The sequence below is a fragment of the Aethina tumida genome, chromosome 3 (genome assembly GCF_024364675.1).
Source record: "Aethina tumida isolate Nest 87 chromosome 3, icAetTumi1.1, whole genome shotgun sequence".
NCBI lineage: Eukaryota > Metazoa > Arthropoda > Insecta > Coleoptera > Nitidulidae > Aethina > Aethina tumida.
The window spans coordinates 9,652,565-9,673,201 of record NC_065437.1 but is presented as its reverse complement, the minus strand read 5'-3'; the positions used below and the strand labels follow the sequence as shown (position 1 = coordinate 9,673,201).

The 20,637-nt window shown below is 26.8% G+C and overlaps 1 protein-coding gene across 4 annotated transcripts in view; it reads left to right on the top strand.

Annotated features, from left to right (window-relative positions):
• Window positions 1-20,637, top strand: part of LOC109608592 (uncharacterized) — a 93,174-nt gene that overhangs the window by 3,425 nt on the left and 69,112 nt on the right. Inside the window, exon 1 of one of the 4 annotated variants that reach the window (XM_049965790.1) lies at window positions 11,992-12,011. The exons of the other annotated variants lie outside the window; for them this stretch is intronic. The gene's annotated coding sequence lies outside the window, so the exon portion shown is untranslated. Of the gene's footprint in view, window positions 1-11,991; window positions 12,012-20,637 lie in introns of those variants that run through there. 4 annotated transcript variants of the gene reach the window in all.

The following is a 20,637-nucleotide window of genomic DNA, read 5'->3' as shown; positions in this document are numbered from 1 at the left end:
TTCGAGGAATTTTCCTCGTAAAAATTACAAACTGCCAAGTAAATAATGTTTGTAAGTTTTTCTCGTTTGTTCGCCTAATTAATTTATTCTTGTGCGGCGGAACTCTATTTATTCGTTCTCTATTTTGTCGTCATTCGCAGTTTCACGAAACGGCTGAAAATACGAAATGTGAGCACGTGATTAATTCGTTTTTGAATCGATTTTAACGTAAATTAAGCGGATTTAAATCGGCGGCAAAGCGGACGACAAAAAAGATGTGGATTTATCTGTTTTGCAGGTCGTGACTGTTTTTTACTTGTGTTGCGGTCGTACGAAATAGAAATATTTATTTTATGTAAACTTCATGACGGTTATGTTTGATCATTTGCTTATTGCGGTTCACTAGTTTTATGACTTTAGGTTAATTGATAATAATTGTATTAAAATGTGATAATTGTGTTTAATTGTACTAAATAAAGAAAATATGGAAACATTTTTAAAATTTATTTAAAACAATGCTTTATAGTTTTATACATGTATTAATATTATAGCTAGCCAAATTGTTATATTTCATATCACATCTAAAATGAATATACATCCTCGTCCATAAGTAGAGCAACAATTTAATAAACATTTAATAAAATTTAATAACACGAATGATTCTTTTTTATTTAAATTTATACTCTCTACATACATATTTTCATGTTTTACAATTGAAAAAAAGTTCATGGATCAATTTATGTATAAAGAAATATTGAGGAACAACATGGTACCGTATTCAGAAAAAAATGTGCCCCGATCTAAACTCCATTGAAAACTTATGGGAGATAGTGAACAACAAGAAAAGACACAAAGAGTAAAGTAATCAGCAACATTTATTCACGGTTCTGCCTGGCAAAATATGGATTCAAATATTATTGACCATCTCTTGCATTCCTTAAAAAAAAGTTGTTCGGAAGTTATTCATAATAATGGTAATTTTACAATACATTAGTGTAGAATTAATTAAAATACTAATTACAAATTATTTGTAGTAATAAAACTTTAAATAGCATAAGTTTTTGTCAGCCCAAAACAAATAATCATCAGTAAAATTAAACTCTTTATTATTTTTTATTGTTTATGTAATTGTTTTGTTAAATTTATAAAGGGAAGATAATTTTCAATATACAATTTTTTAAATATAATAACCAGGACAAAAATTATTTAAATTTAAATAATTGTTCTATCGTTTTCTTACCTTTATTCCTCATTTACGTTTGAACAGTACTTAATTGTATCTAGTTTCTAGTCCTATTAAAAAGTCGATTGGATTTAAAACATGTTTCATAACCGAAGCAATTTAAAAATGAAATGAGAATGCGTAAATCATATTTTCAATTGATCGCAGTTTAACGAGAAAGTATATTTGCGACGAGACAAATAGATTCGAAATTTGCGGTTTGCGTGTTTTCAAATTCACACTAAGTTCAATAAAACCGATATAGGTCGCGGTTCTAAATTTAGACGGCGCAATTTTTCAACTACGACTGACCAATTTTCATAAATTAATCCAAACATTAACAATAAGAATATTCGTGAGTTTTTCTGCACGCACAACACACCACACACAACACAACATCAACGACAGGTACCGCAGTACAACGAGGCGTTGTTGTTCAATGGGACACAGAACCAAACAAAACACGCCAACAGAAAGTGTCCACAGAAAGTCTTATCTGCCACGAACGTTGTTAGATAAACAAAAAATTGTCACATTTCGTGCAACCTTGATCATAACATAACAGATCTGGGTTCGCAATGAACGTGGAGGGAGTAAACATTGTAACATCCTGTCGCGGCGGCGTTTGAGGTTCGTGCGCGTTACTTTCACATCGCTCGACGATGTCGACCTGGGGAAAAATATTCGCTGCGAAAACAGCGCGAACTAATTATAATTGCCCGGTTGACGCAACGTTAACAACAAAGTTTTGATTCAAACAAAATAACAAGGCTGAAATGTCCATTTTAAAGAAATATAACACAAAATTGGAGTTTAATTTTTATGTTACATACATTGGTGACTAAACAGCTAATAAATCAAAATAATGTCTACTATAAAGGTTGAGGCTTTCGTGACCATTGTTTCTATATTATTTGTTGGAACGTTTCGCTAGCACGAGTGGCTAGCATCTTCAGAGCTCTGATTTGGTTTGTGTCACTTTGACATCTGATTCACAACTAAGTGACAGCTTAGATAACTGATGTTCTAGAAATTTCGTTCTGTTCGTTGGACGTCCTTATCTGCTTAGAGATTTTGGTGGTTTTGAGCACTGGTGTCCATATTTTATTAGGCTTCAATGCTTCTTCTTTTCTGTTGAAGTTGTTTCCGCGTTTATGCATTTTAATTGCTTTCCTGATCATTCTCTTGTGATATCTAGGTGTGGAGGCAAGAAATTGTGTATTTTGGAATTTTATCTTATGATTTCCATCTAACAGTGCATATTCAGCTACAGCAGACTTGTCTGATTGTCCTAGGATGCTGTTTCGTCTGTGTTCCTTAATCCTAGTCTCTATTGAACATTTTGTGGTACCAATGTATACATCCCTGCAGGAGAGACTGTGTTGAATCTTCCTTGTTGATATAAAAACAGTATAGATGTTATGTTTTAATAAGATTTTGCCAATTCCATCGGTGACTTTCCATATATATGGGAGAAAAGTGGAAGGTGTTCGTAAGACCAGACTTAGTTGTTGATGCAATTTTGTTTAATTAAAGTATTGGCAGAAAGTAGAGTAACTTTTTTAAAATTTAATTAATTTTTGTCCTGGTTATTATGTTCAAAAAATTGTATATTGAAAATTAACTTGTCTTTATGAATTTAACAATAACATAGTTAAACATTAAAAATGTACAGTATGTACCTAATTGGCATAAATTGTATTAGATTTGCTTATACAGGACGGTAGCAATTTATGTATTTTTAAAGTTCCTCTACTTTTCCTCAATACTGTACATACACGAAACGTAAATCTGGTGTTGTAGAAACTCCTACAACTTAACTTAGAATTTTATATTTGTATGATAAATTTTAATGCGGAGTGATTCACGTGTTATTCCGCGTACGGCGTTTTAGAAAGGTGCGGATTTCATTAGTTCGAAATCGGGCGCACACTGCTGTATGAGAACAAGGGGGATAATTAAGGCCGGGAGACGTTTTATTTTGTTGTTGTGCACTGATAAAAAGTAAAGCAATAATCGTTCGGTGCGTCCTAACGGCTTTCGTCTTTCAGAAAATGCCGGAGGCGAATTGGAATTTACGATGAGATAATAGAATTTTTTTATTGCATGTGTTGCGTTGCGGTTTTGATATTAAAGGAAATGAAACCATAAAAATTGAATATGTGTTCAATTCAAATGTTACGTTATAATAATATTGTTGGTGTTATTGAACTTAACATGAGATGAGTTTCTCCTTACTTATTATACCTACACAATTTTAGAAATGATAGTGTACAATTATATTTAGCAACTGTCTGTTTACACAATTTACATTCATCTCATTGTTTTAAAAATGTGAGAAATTTGGAGTAAACTTGGCTTCAGTGGTTTTTCAAGATTTTAAAACTGTCACAATTTAGCAATGATTAAATTAGAATTTGGTGTTAATTTTATTGTTTTTATTTGTTGATAAACATTTAATAACAGTGGAAGCTTAATGATTATTTTATGGTTTTCAAAATCATAAACATTTAGTAAGTGTATGTTAGAAAGGCTTTCAGGAAATGCTGGAACTCATAAGATACAATAAATCAGAAAATTTTGAAAATCAGTAAAAATTGTTATTCTCAGCACCCTGTGAATTGATTGATCTAAATACCGGATATGTTTTGGGACATGGTGGTAGCACTATATATACGTTAAAAATAATTTTTATTTACATTTGATTTACTTTTTATAATTATTGTAATTAAAGTTTCGACTAACTTCACAGAAAATGAACAACATGTACATTCTGTAAGGAATAGTTATGGAACCCTCATATTATTTCTATATTTGTACAATAATGTCACAAACACAGAAAAAAGGCTAAAAACTATTTTTTGAGAGGGCGTCTGAATTAGTTCTTAACACATATATTTGCATATTTCTCACAGTTACCTTTTGGCGGACCTGTTTAGTGTTGACCAAACTTGTTGTTATGGCTCGTACGTAAACAATAAACACAACATAAAAAGTTTGAAAAACAACTTAACAATTATTAATGTTGATGAATAGAATAAAATTGAGCAATTGTCTACAGGTGAATCAGTTGTTTTTGAATTGAGCTGTGCACTCATTATCTCGTATCTAATAAACAACGTGGCTTTGGAAACAATGGCCAGCCAGATTATGAACCTGTTTGAATAACGAGAGAAAAGTGTACCTGAAATGATAATGGCGAGTGTCGCACACATCACAACCGCACTCGACAAACGAGCAAACGAGCGTGTTGTGTGCAATCTCCCGCCCTTTATCCAGCGCACACGGTCACTCACCCTTCGGATGATCTAGCGTTCGCCGCGCCTGAGATCGATAATTGACTCGACTGAACCGATCCATTTTGCGGCGGGACGGCAGGTCGGGAGGTCGGGACGTCGGGGGCTGCACTCTACGCACGGCCTTACTTTCGTTAAGGGGAATCACACTTCGATTCGACTATTTACACCCCTTCTTAACATTAACATATTTACTATTTAGCTTTAATCAATTTATATTAAAGAGGTCAGAAAGGGTGCACCACTTCGCCATAATGGCCTGACAATTACATGAAAATTTTTATATGTAGGAATTTAGGGCTTTTTATGGGTTCCAAAATGGTCAAAGGGAAAAGAAAACTAACTCAAAAATAATGGATGTTTTTTTAAATTTTAAGATTTCTCTGTACAGGCAGTTTTCTCATTGATATCAAATGGTTAACTCCGTCGATTACAAAGTGTTCTTAGTCCAAAAATGTCAAGCTTTACTGTAAAGTTCGACTTCACTCAGAGATTCTGGGATTGGAGCTGTGAAATCCTAAATTTTTACACTGTAGAAGTTTTGGGCTTTTTACGGATTCATGTATGGTCAAAAGAATAAAAATATAGCTCAAAAATTAATGGATTCTTTTTAATTTTAAGATTTTTATGTACTGATAGTTTTCTTACTGACATTAAAGGGTTAAATCTGTTGATTTCGAAGTGTTCTTGGTACTAAAATGTCGGTCTCCTTATTGGCTAATTTCGGCCTAAGAATAAAAATTTTGGACTCGAAGTCTTCGAGTGCGGAGTACAGCTTTTCTCACCTGCTTTAATTGATGGCTTTAACGTAACGTTAAATTAAAGGGCATTCGTGTTCTGGATAGTTAAAATTAATTTAACCCTTGTCAAAAGTTGTGTGTGTGTATTAATACAATAATAAAATTAATCTTAATTACCCACAGAGTGGAGAGTAAGAAGCAATCAATAATAACTCGATAGTAAATCCAGTTATCAACTGTTAAGCCAATTTAATGGAAAGTGCGCCTAATAAATATTTTATGAGCTGTTGAAATAAGAATGTGTTGCGCAACACTTAATAACAAAACAAGCTGACGAAGGATTTCCGAAAACTCGCCGTTAATTAATTCCCCCGGATCGATACGAACGACTCCTTTTCTTAAACGCACGACACAAACAACCCTTTCCTCTTGCAACTGCACCGAATTTCATTCCGAAGAAAAATAAAAAAACCGTGAGAGGAGAGATTTGAATAATTTTTAATTAGTCGTTTCGCTCGACGATAAATTTGAATGGACTGAACCATTATTGGAATTGGAAACAGGCTCCGGCGTCCTTGAGGAAGCAGCGGCCGCACATTCGGAATCCTGATGCGAGTACACGCGGATACGTGCAGTGGAACGGGCCCCGTTTCATTTCTCTCTACAACAGGTCGGATCCGTTTTTACATGGCGGCCAATTAATTTTAATGAAGCCTTTCCAGAAGATTTTCTTTCATTATTCACACTTCATGAGGCCGGCTATCACGTCTCTCAACAAAAAATATATAAAAAACCTGTATTTGTTGTGCGTCAGAGTTTTTATTTTGTAAACTTTTCTTCTCTAGTTAGGTGTGCCCACTTTTGTTTCTTTGCCTTTGAAAAGTGAGCTTAAGTTCATTTAGATCTAATTGTTTGGAGTTGGTCTTAGTTAACATACTAAAGAACTGTTAAATACTTGTTATTATATATTTTAAAATCACATTTATCCTAACCGATAATTGTCATTTATATTTATATTATTTGTCTTTCTGTGTTTTTTCATTTTATAAATTACCTTATACGTATCTTTTAAGAAGTTTTCTATTATTATCATTTGTATTATTTTCAATTTTTATAAACTTTATTATGCTAATAAATAAATTATTAAGTATTTATTTTGTTATTTTTTTAAAGTTTTCAAATTTATAATAATATTTTTTGGTTTAATTGGTCATTTTAATTTTTTAGCTCAATTTATTATTTAAATTTTAAATTATAATAGATATTTTTTTAATTTAATTGATAAATTATAATTTTTTAAGATTAAACTTTTAAACTATATGAATTTGGATTTAAATGGATATATTATTTTTAATTTTATAATCATGTTTTATCATATTTTATAAATTTAAATTAATAATTCTTTTGTTTTTTCAATTTAATTGGTAAATTCTATAAATTTAGATTAATAATGTTAATTTCTTTTAATATAACCGGTTATTTTCATTTTTTTTATTAATTTAATTTAATACTTTTATTTTTTCTACTTAATCGGTAAATTTTCTATTTTATATCAACTTTTTATTTTTTTATTATTAAAATTAGCTCCTTATTTCTTTTGTATTTACTGTTTCATGTCTCTGTCAAAAAATTAATAATTTGATAATAAATAATTATTATTATTTAAATTTACAAATTTAATTTTCTTACATTTAATTTGTTAATTTTATTATTTTTTAAATTTAATTGGTAAATTTTAATTTTTTCACTATTTTTTTTAATTTTATAAATTTTATTTTTAAGCTTAATTTTTTAAATTCTATAAATTCAAATTAAAAAGATTAATTCTTTAAATTCTATAAATTTTTTAAAAATTTAATTGGATATTTTTAATTTTTTAATAAATTTTATAAATTAATATTCTAATTTTATTTATTTAATTGGTAAATTTTAATTTTTTACAATTTTCATCATTATTTTTAATTTTATAAATTTAAATTAATATTCAAATTTTTCTTTTTAATTTGTATTTATAAATTTTATTTTTAAGCTTAAATCCTATAAATTTAGATTAAGAGAATTAATTTTTTAAAAATTTAATTATATATTTTTAATTTTTTAATAAACTTTTTTAATGAATTTCATAAATTTTAATTAATATTCTAATTTTTTTATTTAAATTTTATTTTTTTATTTACTTAAATTCTATTAATTCAACTGATTATTTTTATTTGTTTAACCATATTTTTTAAATCAATAATTTTAACTTTTTAGATTAATTATTTATTTTGTATTTATTGCTTCTTGTCTGAGTCAAAAAAATATTTTAAAATACATATTTATATTTTATATTTAATTAAAAATGTAATCTTTTATCAATATATTATTAATTGATATTGTGCATTTTTTCCAATTTTTAACAAAATTTCCAATTAATTACTTTTTTTGTAAAAATTTTTTTTCTTTAAATATAAAAAAAATTATTACGAAATTTTGTTTATTTTTGTGACTATTTCACTAATTAAAATTTTTTTCATTGTTTTATTAATTTTATTTAAATATTTAACAATTACTTTATATTTTATTTTTGGTTATTTACTTTTTTAATTAATAAACTATTTATTTACTACTACTAATTTTATTTTGAAGCAAACATTGTATTCTCAGTTAAAAATTTCATCGTTTCTTAAAATTATATATTTTACCTAATTTGAGTGTTTCTCGAACAATTAAAATTAAATCAATTTAAAACTTAAATCAATTACATGTAGATAATTTGATAATTATATAAAATAAGTTTAATTTCTTAAAACCATGAATTAACATCGTAATTGTTGAAATAAATGACATTGTAGTTCCAATGGCAATGAAGGAAGGTTGTTCATTAAATAAAAGATAAATTCCATGTTTGGTGCTAAGAGAATGTTACTTATTGATTCATACGATTATTTATTCGATGCTACAGTTGTAAAAATATCTTCTACGAATACAGTACAAGTAATGAATTAATAGTTATAGTTCTTCAAGTGAAACGCCGAAACACAACACTAATTAACATGTATGTTAATATTTATCCTAGTGAATTAATTTTTGACATTTAAACATTGTTCATTGACTCATTAAAGTTCCTATTGGCACCGATAATTTATCGAAGGTCGTTCCACGTTTCCCACTTCAATAAAAAACCATCTCACCGATAATTCTTTCAGCGGCAAGATTCCATTTGTGTACCGCTTTAATTTCGTGCTAACATTTTTTTTTTTGTTGCCGGTTTACATAACAGCGTTTCTCGAACGTTTCGCCATTCGCAATCTGCGGTCGGCGTTTGGAAATAATTACAACAATGCGCAAGAATTGAATTAAAAAACATTTTAATTGAATCAAAAATTAATGAATCGCCGAAAATAAAAATGGCACGTCCAGCGTCGATAAAGTCGCAGAGATAAGTTCGGTATGTGGTAACTGAAACACGCAACCATCAAGGACGAATGCATCGACTCGATTGTCTATCGCGTTATTGTAAATAAATGAGCATACGAGTTTTTCTTCATAGGTGACGTCGGTTTGTTGTTTTATGTTTATCCATAACTATTTTGTAGTTCGTTCGTTCCGCAGGATTTTCGGCTGTTTACAAGTGAAATTATTTTAAATGGGTCAAGTTTCATAATCACAAACCGTGTTGATAAGAATTTGTGTCTGTTAACTGTACATTAATTAATCATAGTCGTTTCACATTAATTATCTATTAGCATAATATTACTCTTTTATTTATTGGTTTTAATATATTTGACGAATGTGACCTTTAAAAATTGTTCGTTTTGTTGAAGACAACGAACGTGATTAATATTTTCATTACTTATGAATGACAATCGATTTATGTTGTAAACAAACTGCTTATTTATTATCTAATCTCTGTGAAACAATTTAAATAACGAATTTTTCGGTTGTATTATTTTTATGATCTTTATCGTCATGATTTTAAAAACGGTCAGATTAATTAGTCACTAATAGTTTGGTTTATTGTTTAAATATTTCTTTAATATTTGGATCTTTTGCTGACTTTATACCAATCGAAAACCATTTGATCCGACTGAATTTTGAGGGAGACATCATGCACGACAGAGACAGTAAACTTACTTCGTAGTGGGAATGGTTTATTGTCTCTGTCATTCATGATGTCTCTCTCAATATTCAGTAGGGTCGAAGGCTTTCCAATCGATATAACTGTCCTTTGTTTTTAACCTGTTATAAGACAAATATTAATGAATACAATTCGTTTTCTTTCCTTCAGTTTTTAAAGAAAATTTTGTTTAGAGGATTTTAGTAATAAAATTTTTCTAATTAAACTTTTTATTAATTTTTATGTTTAATTTAATAAATAATTATTTTTTTAAACAAAGTTTTGCACTTTGTTTTAATAACTAATTAAAATAAGTAAAAATAATTATAATAATAGATAAAAGAATTAACTTAACTAATTAATGAACTTTAATATATTTGAATTTTATCAAATATTTCATATCATATCATATAAATTTAAATTATTAATTCTTTTTTTTTTTTTTAAATGGTAAATTTTAATTTTTTTAAGCTTAAGTTTGTAAATTCTATAAATTTATATTAATAATGTTATTTTTCTTAATTAATTTAACCGGTTATTTTTAATTGTTTAAATTTAATTTTTTATGAATTTAAATTAATATTTTCTTTTCTTATTTAATCAGTAAATATTCATTTTTTAAACATAATTGGTAAATTTATTTTTCTTACATTTAATTTATTTTTTTATTTTTTAAATTTATTTGATAAATTTTTTTACCATTTTATTTTAATTTTATAAATTTATATTTGTATTCAAATTTTTCTTTTTAATTTGATTGGTAAATTCTACAAATTCAGATTAAAAATATAATTTTTATAAAAATTTAATTGGATATTTTTAATTTTTTAATAAATTTTATAAATTCGAATTCGAATGTATTTTTTGTACATTTAGAAATACGATTAAAATGAATTAATTAGGTCAGACGGCTCTGATTTCCAGAAATCACAACATTTACGCTGCTTGGCGGTGAATCAGTAAATTTAATGCATCTTTAACAGTTATCGATGAAACCAGGACACGTTCACAGGTTTACTGTATAATTTTTTTTTGTGTTGTTTGTACGTTTTATTTTGACTGATTTGGGGAATGACAAGGATGTTTTATTAAAACTGTTTATTTAGTTTAGAAATAATTAATAATAATTTAATTTTCACTGTTGTACTGTTCATTATTAATTTTGTAGTCCATAAAGTCGAATATCTACATCTCATTGTATTGACAGAAATAAAATTGAAATATATTGTATTGTATATTTTTATAGTTTGCTGTGAATTTGTTATGTTGGTAACTAAAATAACCAAAAATTATTTTAAGTAGAAAATAATTGAAAGGAAATTTAATTTTTATTATAATCTTATATTTGAAGTTGTTATTATTAATGTATATGAAAATTGCATTTAAATAATAAATCAAGTAGTCCAGATATATATTTGTATAGTAGGCTGTGAATTTGTTATATGGTAACTAAAATAATCAAAAATTATTTTAATTATAAAGTAATCAAAAGGAAATTAAAATTGTTAATTAAGGTAAATGTAATTCTATATTTGAAAATATAACATAGTTTATATTAATACACATGAAAATTGCGTTTAATAACATATCAAATATGCCAGATGTATATTTTATAGTAGGCTGTGAATTTGTTATGTTGGTGACTAAAATAACCAAAAATTATTTTAAGTATGAAATAATTAAAGGGAAATTAAAATTGTTAATTAAGGTAAATGTAATTTTGTATTTGAAGATACAGTTTGTATTAATATACATGAAAATTGCATTTAAATAATAAATCAAAGTAGGTCAGATGTATGGCTGTGTATTTATGGCTTCCAGGAATTACAGGAACCGGTATTTCTGCAATTAACGACCGACACTGATCGGGTGCATTTTTGACAGAATTTCTGATGAGAATAAGACGAGTCTGTACTTTACTTTGTTTTTCGACAAAATTTGTAGTTTATTGTATTGTGGTTGTTTTATAAATATGTGAGATTTTAACGGAAGATTTCATCACATTTAATCAAAATGACATCTCTGTCATCGAGACATTTTTTGAAGTTGGCCATACTCGTAAATTTGTAATGGCCGACGCTGTTTTATTGAGAACAATGTACATCAAATTTAATAACCAGCAACTAATTCCGTTTCGATATGTGGTAGGTGGTTTGCTAAGTTCACGTTCATGTTAGAAAGATCAAAGATTGTAGGAATAAATCGTCGGAAATAAGTTGCGTTATTTCGGTAGGCAACGTCTATATTTAGAACGCAACCTGGAAATGAGTTAAACGTTACACAGAACTGTAATAATAAAGCACAAGTTGGAATTAACTCGATAATCACTCGGAATCATTTTCTATCCCCACCAAGATGCCACAAACATCGCCGTAGCCGAACGGTCTGCGTCGTTTGTCGCTTCTCCTCGACTATTTTAGGACTGCACAACGACCAGGTTCAAATTTGATACGCCGTTCACTTTTTCTCAAATACCTGATGATGAACACGTTAGCCTATTCTTGACTTTCCATGATTGTTGATTAGTCTTTCTGAAGGTATTTTAATTTACGGCTATTAACATTTTGTTTCTTTTGTTCTAGGTAAGATATCCAGATTGTGCCAGTGATGTATGTTATATGTAGAAACTGATTCACCTAACATATTCATTAGAAGTTAATGGAGAACCAGAAAAGGTATTGATTTGAATCTTTTATAGAAGTCATAATCTGACTTTAACTACTTTTCTAATATATTTTAATAAAATTTCTTCAACTTTGTTATTTTCAATGGAACATCCTGTAAATTATCGTATTTTTAAATTCTACTTATTATTACAAATAAGAGGGCTATTCCATGTCATATATCTAACTAAATTCAATAATTTTTGAGTTATTAATTGTTTTTCCAAAAATTTTGACAAATTAATGGTCTAACTAAAATGTTTATAAAACCATCAATTTTGATGCTAGAAAGGAGCTGTTATTAATACTCCTAAATTATATAGAGGGTGTACGTTATTCACTTTTAATTTTGTGCATCTTAAAACATGAATATGAAAAATGCTTTGATCGGTGTAAGCATTATCTATACTTAAAATATTAACAATATTATATATTTTTTCAATAAAAATTTTTAACGTTTTTTATTTGGTTTTATTTTATTTATAACCTTGATGAATACAGTATAAATTGTTCGGTTATTAAATTTTATGATTATTATTTAATTAAAAAATAATTTTTTCTTATATTTTAAAATAAAATTAATTTTACAATGGAATTAATTAATTAATTCTTGTTTTTTCTCTGTAATATTCCTTTTTTTTTTGAAGATTTATAAGAAAATTTATTTTTTTAACATTTATTTATTTAGTATTTCATTCATTTATCTTATTTGTAACATTGATGAACACAGTATAAATTGTTCAGTTATTAAATTTTATGATTATTATTTAATTGATTTTGGAAGAATTTTAATTACTAACTCAAAAATAATTTTTTCTTATATTTTAAAATAAAATTATTTTACAATAGAATTAATTAATTAATTCTTGTTTTTTTCTCAGTAATATTCCTTTTTTTTTAAGATGTATAAGAACATTTGTCTTTTTAACATTTATTTATTTGGTATTTCATTCAATTATCTTATTTGTAACCTTGATGAACACAGTATAAATTGTTCAGTTATTAAATTTTATTATTATTATTTGTTTGATGTTAAAAGAACTTTAATTACTGACATAAAACATAATATTTTAAAACAAAATTATTTTTACAATAGAATAAATTACTATTCTTGTTTTTTCTCTGTAGAATTCCTTTTTTTTTTTTGAAGAATTATAAGAAAATTTGTCTTTTTACCTTGTTTTAATTAGTTTCTAATTGATTGTTTTAATTAGTTTCTAATTGATGCTTTGATAAAATTTTAATTTTTCAGTTATTAAATTTTATGATTATCATTTATTTAATGTTGTTTTTAATAAGTCATATTAATTTTACCATTAAGCAACTTTTAAAACAAAAGTTTTTTCTTACGTGATTTAATTTTTGATGTTTTATGGATACCACTTCTATTGTTACTGATAATTTATTGAAGGTCGTTACTTCAATTACAATAACAACCTAAAACCCATTTTAGCTTTCCTTTTCCCATTTTAGTTATCCCGAATTTGAAATTAGAACGTGTCAAACAGTCGAATGAAAAACGGGCGAACAATAAACCTCGAGGACAGTCGGTGGTGGGTTTTTAACGGCACGAAGATCGTGCGATTTGTGGACCGCACGACGGCCAAAGTTTCAGACTGAGGCAACCGGGTGACAATGAACGAAACTACGGAAAGTGGGACATGTGTATACAACAAGCGGACCGATAATATTTCCGTCGGGGCCAATGGCTTTGCCGGCCAACCTTTGGCTGGGTTGCCAACTGTCCGCGCCTCGGATTCTTCTCTTCGCCCAAGAACACATTTCGTATGTTAACGGTCTTCTTCAGCTGCGGAAGCACTAAAGCTTAATGGTGTTATCGGATCGGTATTTTAATTGTTCTTCACTTGAGGGTTGATCAATTTCGATTATTCAGGTTGATTCACTGATTTTGGGCAGTGTTAACTTTATTAATTATTATTATACTAATGAACAAGTCAACGATGACAATTTTCCTAATTTAAAACTGTTTAACGCTGGGAAAAACGTTGGTTAATTATAATTATCTTTTCAAGTAGGTCGAATAAATCCGAAGCAATTATAAAAGTCACTTGCAAAAATCGAGATTATTTCAGGTGAACCGGATTAAATCGTTTTGACTAGACCTAAACGTGTATTTCCGGCAGGAAATTAATTTTAACGCTCGACATCATCCCTTCGGGCTGCAATGGGGTCAGCGAGGGATACGCGATTATATTTTACGTGAATGATTATCTTTTGATGGGGAATTATTTTATTTCTAATAATATGCACGTAAACTTGTCGATTCAGTGCGAATTTACACGCACAGAAATAACTGTGCTTCTTTATGGTGTACGTTTTAATTTTATTAAATTATTTAAATTTATTCAAATGGTCGACAGACAAAGGTTTTGATGATCTAGTTCGGAAAAATTTGGGAATTCCTGAGCTTACGGTAAACAATTAGAATGACCTTCAAATTATGGTGATGAATAATGTTTACGTTATTACATTTTCTTATTATTCTCCAAAGATTTATTGCTTACTTTTGGGTTGCCCTTTTAATTGTTTTGTTTATGTTAATTTTAAATTTACAATAAAACTATTTTAATATATTCTAAAATTGAAAACACTTTTTTTAAGTAATTAAAAGAATTTCTGTTTTTTCTCATTTACTTTTGGCAATACACTATTTTTTCACAAATATTTTAAAATTAATTTAATTTGAATATATGTAAGAAATTTTTTTTACTTTTAATTAATAATAATTTTTTTGTGATTTTTTAAATTACACCATTTCAAAGAGTTTAAGTTTAAATTAATAGTGAAATTTGTGATTTACAACGAAACAATTATTTATATTATTATTTAAGATTTGTATTTTTGCTTTATTTACAACACAGTATTAATTAATGTTATTCTTTCTTTTTTTTTGTTTTTTAAGAAATTAAATGAATTCCTGTTTTTTCACTTAACCTAACATAACCTAACCTAACCTAACAATTATAACAATTAGTTAATTATTTTTATTTTTTCTTTGTAATTTTTCTTTGAAGATTTATAAGAAAATTTGTCTTTTTAATTTTAAATTTTTAAAAAATATGTATTTTTAAATTATTTATTATTTTTGTTTGAGATTCTACTTTTTTATGATTTTTTATCCACCACCATTTCAAAGATTTTAAGTTAAAATTAACTGTAAAATTTGTGACTTATAATGAAATTAATTATTAATTTTATTTTTTTGGAGTTTGTCTTTTTACTTTATTTATAACACAAGGTTATTTAATGTTATTAGTTTTTTCTTTAATTTTTATGGTTTTACCGTTAACTTAAAGTAAAATTAATTCTAAAATTCATGATTAATAATAGAATTAATGAATTATTAATCTTGTTCTTTTGTGCTTTTTTAATATTTACAAGAAAATTTGATTTTTTTGTATTTTTTTTACAAAGTTAAAATTAAATGTAAAATTTGTCATTTACAAAGAAATTATTAATTTTTTGATGTTTTTTAAGATCTTTGCTTTTGATTGCTCAATAAATAAAAAAATTCATAGAAACTTTATAAAAACAGACTATATTTAAATTCAAGTGCCATATTAATCAAGTTATAAGGTACTATCTGACAAAAATATGGTTCCTTGATAACATACTATTTGTATGTTTTTATTAAAAATATGTTTATTACTTTTGACTGATACTGTATATATCATCGAATATTAGAAACGCATTAAAGTTCAAAAAAAGAGTATAAAATTTTCACAAAATTATCTATTCCAGGTATTTTAATAAGTTTAATTCAAAATTCATTCAATCAATAAATTATTAACAATTTAAGATATGTATAAATTATTTAACAAATATATATTTTTCAAAAGTATGCAATTTCAGTGACCAGTAACACTTGGCATTTATTTTGTTTAAGATTTAACTTAAGTAGAAATTTTAATTTAGGTACAAAATAAACAATGGGAGATAAAATATAGTGAAATTATTATTAAAATTATTACTGATAAGATGGTAATGTACTACTTTATTGACTATCACTGTGTATAAAAAATTATAAATTAACTAAATTACTCATTGAACTTTTGCAATTAAAATCATTGAATGTAAAAATTTGGGGAGTAATAATTTGTAAACTATAGCACAAAATGATTTAACGTATTTAGTAATACGTAATTAATAATTAATGTTACATTATCTGTCTAAAAATGGAGGTAATTGTTTAAATAAGCGCTTCTAATCGTTATGGTAACAAAGTCAATATATTAATTTACTGCAATTTCAATTAACACAACAATTATTGTATCGCAAACACAAATTTTTAATTGGTTTACTATTTAATCGAATGTGAGTTATTCAATTCACACACCTCTTTACCAATTTATACATACTCAGTCTGTTTATTATGTATTTTTGTTGTTCTGATAATATTAATTAAATGATTTCATCATATTTTATTAAATTATCCAAAAGCAAACAATTAAAACAACACTTTTACTGTCCAAATCTATTATAAATTATTTATTGCATCCATCAATAATGGCACACATTAAATTTTAATCAAGTTAAATTTACACCACTATTAACGATCCAGTCTTGGTAATTATGTGCTGGTAGTATTTTTGACGTCGACTGCGTGTCATTTAAAACAAAATCATAAATGGATGAATTAAACGGCCGGACGCGCAACCGCTTTTATTTAAATAAAACATATTCCCGTGAATATTCCACGAGCACAAAATTAACTCTAATTTGATTATTGCGCAATCACAACGTTTTTTAGTTGAAACAACAAAACGCGAAAAGAGAAAACGCGAAACTGACGCAACGAACAAATTTTAGTTATTAACGTAGGAAAGGAAAAAGTGCGGTGGACGTGCAATTAAGACAGATTTCCGCCGTGTTTGAACTTGTTACGGCGTTGAATGTGTGCAGATGTAAGGACGGGAAGGACGGGAAGGACGGGAAGGACGGGAAAATAACAGTGCGAAACTGCGGGACGAGTCACGAATATAATTACATTAAGTTGTCCGTTTTGAGCGGAGCAGACGCTTCGAACTGCACCTTGAATAACAACCTGATTAAACGGAACGTGTCAATCTCTGCTGCAACCGTCAAAACTGCACATCTTCTCCGGCCTTGTTTATTATAATTATTACTGTGATTAGGAGTAAATGAGAGTTGAACGAGGCGACGCTACACCAAGGACAATTAAAAATCTAGCGACTCCGAAATGATGTTATAAAATATTCTATAAAATTAATATTGTAATGAAATATAATGAGGAAAACAATGATCATCATCATTTCAAAGAGTTTAAGTTAAAATTTGTGACTTGGAGTTTTTTGACTTGTTTAATTAGTCTTTTTGCTTTATTTATAACACAAAGTTAATTGATGTTCCACATCACCAAATCAGTTTATTTTGGTGTTTACTGTAAAAGTAAAAATTATTTTTAATTTTGTAGAGATTAATGACATTTAGTAAAAATATGCTCTACTTTTTACCAGTCGAATATTTAGTTTTTTGATTTGTAACTAACAGATTTTATTTTATTATTTTTAATACATGAAATATTCTTGGATAAGTTTGTACAAAGTGTGATCAAAATTGATATAAATTATATTAGATTTACATATACAGGGCGTTAGCCATTTATGTATTTTTAAAGTTGTTCTACTTTCTGCCAATACTGTAAGTATAAATATTGTTTTTAATTTCATGCACTAATTTAAATATACAAATGTATTTAGATGTTTCTTTCTAAAAATAAATTTGTTGCTTCACTTATGACTGATATTGTATATATTTTTTAAACGAATAGGAGAATCGCCATTATAAACATAATAATAAATACAATATATTTAGATAATTAAGAATTAAGAATAGTTGTTTCTCGAAATTTTACGACACATTTTCATCTAACATATTTTGGACAATTACAAATTCGTGTTTGCGAGGTTAATAATGTATCTGTTGTGATAACGAATTATTTAATTAACTTTGTTATCTCAACGTTGAAAAGCTTTGGTTTTAGTAATTAAGCTTTTTAAAATACTCAAAACAAGTTTAAATTAATATTTAATAAACACGAAGCTAGACGTAGAGGAACTGTAAGTTATAATACTGTTGGACTTTTGTTTTAACGTCGGTAATAAAATGACGAACTAATTAGTATAATTTTAATTATGTTAACAATAAATCAGTTATTTAAAATTTGCAGTATAATACCTATTTGAAACGAACGTAAACGAAAAGGAGCGTTATTTTCCTTCCACCTACACCGATTCGTAACTAAGTTCGACCCAATCAATTGTCCGCCCGCCGTTCCGCCGTTCCGCCGTTCCGTCGTTCCGCCGTTCCGTCCGTCCATCGTTGTTTTGTGTTTTGTCTAGAAACCAATCACGTAGATCATAAAAGCATAATTTTACGAGGTCCATGGCCCTAATAAAAAGCACGGCGAGGCGTTGAAGCGGCGAAACGAACACGTACCCGTCTGTAATTGTCGCACTTTTGTTTGTTCCGTCGATAATATTTTTGAATGATGTCACTCACGTCCGTTACGAACGTACGAAAACCGAAATCGAAACTGGTTCCGAAGCCGGGCCTCACCAAATTCACGTAATTGCGTTATTAACAATGACAATGACATTCTCACGTACGGAGGGTGTGAGGGGGACAGGGGGGAACGAAACGCAACGACCAATTTTCCGACGGCGAAGGAAAACGCCGCGACGTTTCACGATTTAACGATTTATTGTCGACAGACGGCTGCGAATTGATAATTCCGCGTTAAAAATACACGAACGTTAAATTATTGCTATCCTTGAGAGTTGTAAACATTTTGTTTTTGTTTCGTGTGCTGCTTTTAGTTTGTTTTTCGTTTTTGTTGGTGGGATGACGAAATGATTTGCTGCAGAATGTTGATAAATGTTTTATCATTGTAAAGAATTGTTTCTTTTTATTTATTGAACAATTAGTGAGTGAACTGAATAAAAACATAATATAGCAGTTAGCTAATTGAATTAGAAATAAAAATTGAATGAAATCAAGTTTAAATTTAAATTAACTTATTAAAGCTGAAACCAGTTTTATTGTTTGTTTTTAAGGTTTATTTATAGAAGATTGGTTGGTTGACAATTTATTCAATACTAATTAATAAGTATCGGACTAAATTAATAAATAATTAATACTGCATATAATTTTAATTCTAAATTTAAATAAAATTAAATTATTTTTAAGTTAAGTTTAATTGATATATAAACTTTAAAAGAAAACAACCATTTTTAAAGAGAATTAATTATGTATTGAACCAGAATACAGACAGTTAAAAGTTATACTGTTTTTTTTAAATGCCTATAAAATAATTGAATTTAAATATATAAATGTTGTTTTGAATTTTTAACAGCATATTCATTGAATAAAATTGTACAAATGAGAAATTAAATGCCAAAATTATTCATAAAAAGGAATTTTAAATTTAAATTTCATATTTTATCATTATGAGAACATACACTAAACACTTTTGTTCGTAAAAATAAACATTTTATAATTTTCCAGAGTTTTAAATGAAAATATTTATACAAAGTTTAATTAAAACGACTACAAAATAATTAACAAAATAATATAAAATTAATTTTAACCCCAGCGTTTTGTACATTTGATTTTATAATGAGAAGTTTCATAATTAATTAAAACAATAACTTTGAAATTTGTTTTTTTATTTATTTAATTCATTATATCTGTCTTGAAAAAGGTTAAATTCTAAATTGAAAATATATAATTGAAATCTGACTACACATTTTTGTACTTTTCGTTATACTTTCATTAATAAATATTATTTATTTGAGCAATTATTCTATGAAATGATTAACATAAATTAAAAAGCCAATAAAAACAACATTAATTTGATAATATTCTTAAAATTTTATCAAAAAACGAATTAAATAAACAAGTACTAATTATGAAAAAATACAAAATAAATCGTATAATTTAAATTTATCGTCATAAAACATTATTTAATTAATTAATTTCCTTCACTGAAAATAGCTAAAACATAAATTAAAAGCCAATAAAAACAACTTTAATATGATAATATGCTTAAAATTTATCAAAAAACGAATTAAATAAACAATTACTAATTTAGAAAAAATATAAAATGAATCGTATAATATAAATTAATTGTAAAAAATTGAAATCGGGTTTTAAAACCTTTCTATATATTTAAAGTAATTAACAAATTTTAATTGAAATTTAAAAAGGCTTGAACGAAATTAAATATTATTTTTTATATTTTAACTAAATTGAAAAAATAATGAATCATTTAAATTACAAAACAGTAAAATGAACATTTTGCCTATTTAATTTATTCTGAGAATATACAGGATGCTTCACCTAACTTATTAATTAGACGGTCATAGAAAACGGAATAAAGTATTAATTTGACTAATTTTCTAAATTATTTTGAATAAAATTATTTTGAATAAAGATTTTTAATTTTGTCGGAAATGATATACACTTTGTTATATTCAATATAGTATCATTTTCATCATTAATTTAATCAATTAAACATTTTAAAACATTAATAACTGTTGTATAAATAAATAGAATTAAATTAATTGTATATTAAAAATTCTTTGGATTGGTATAA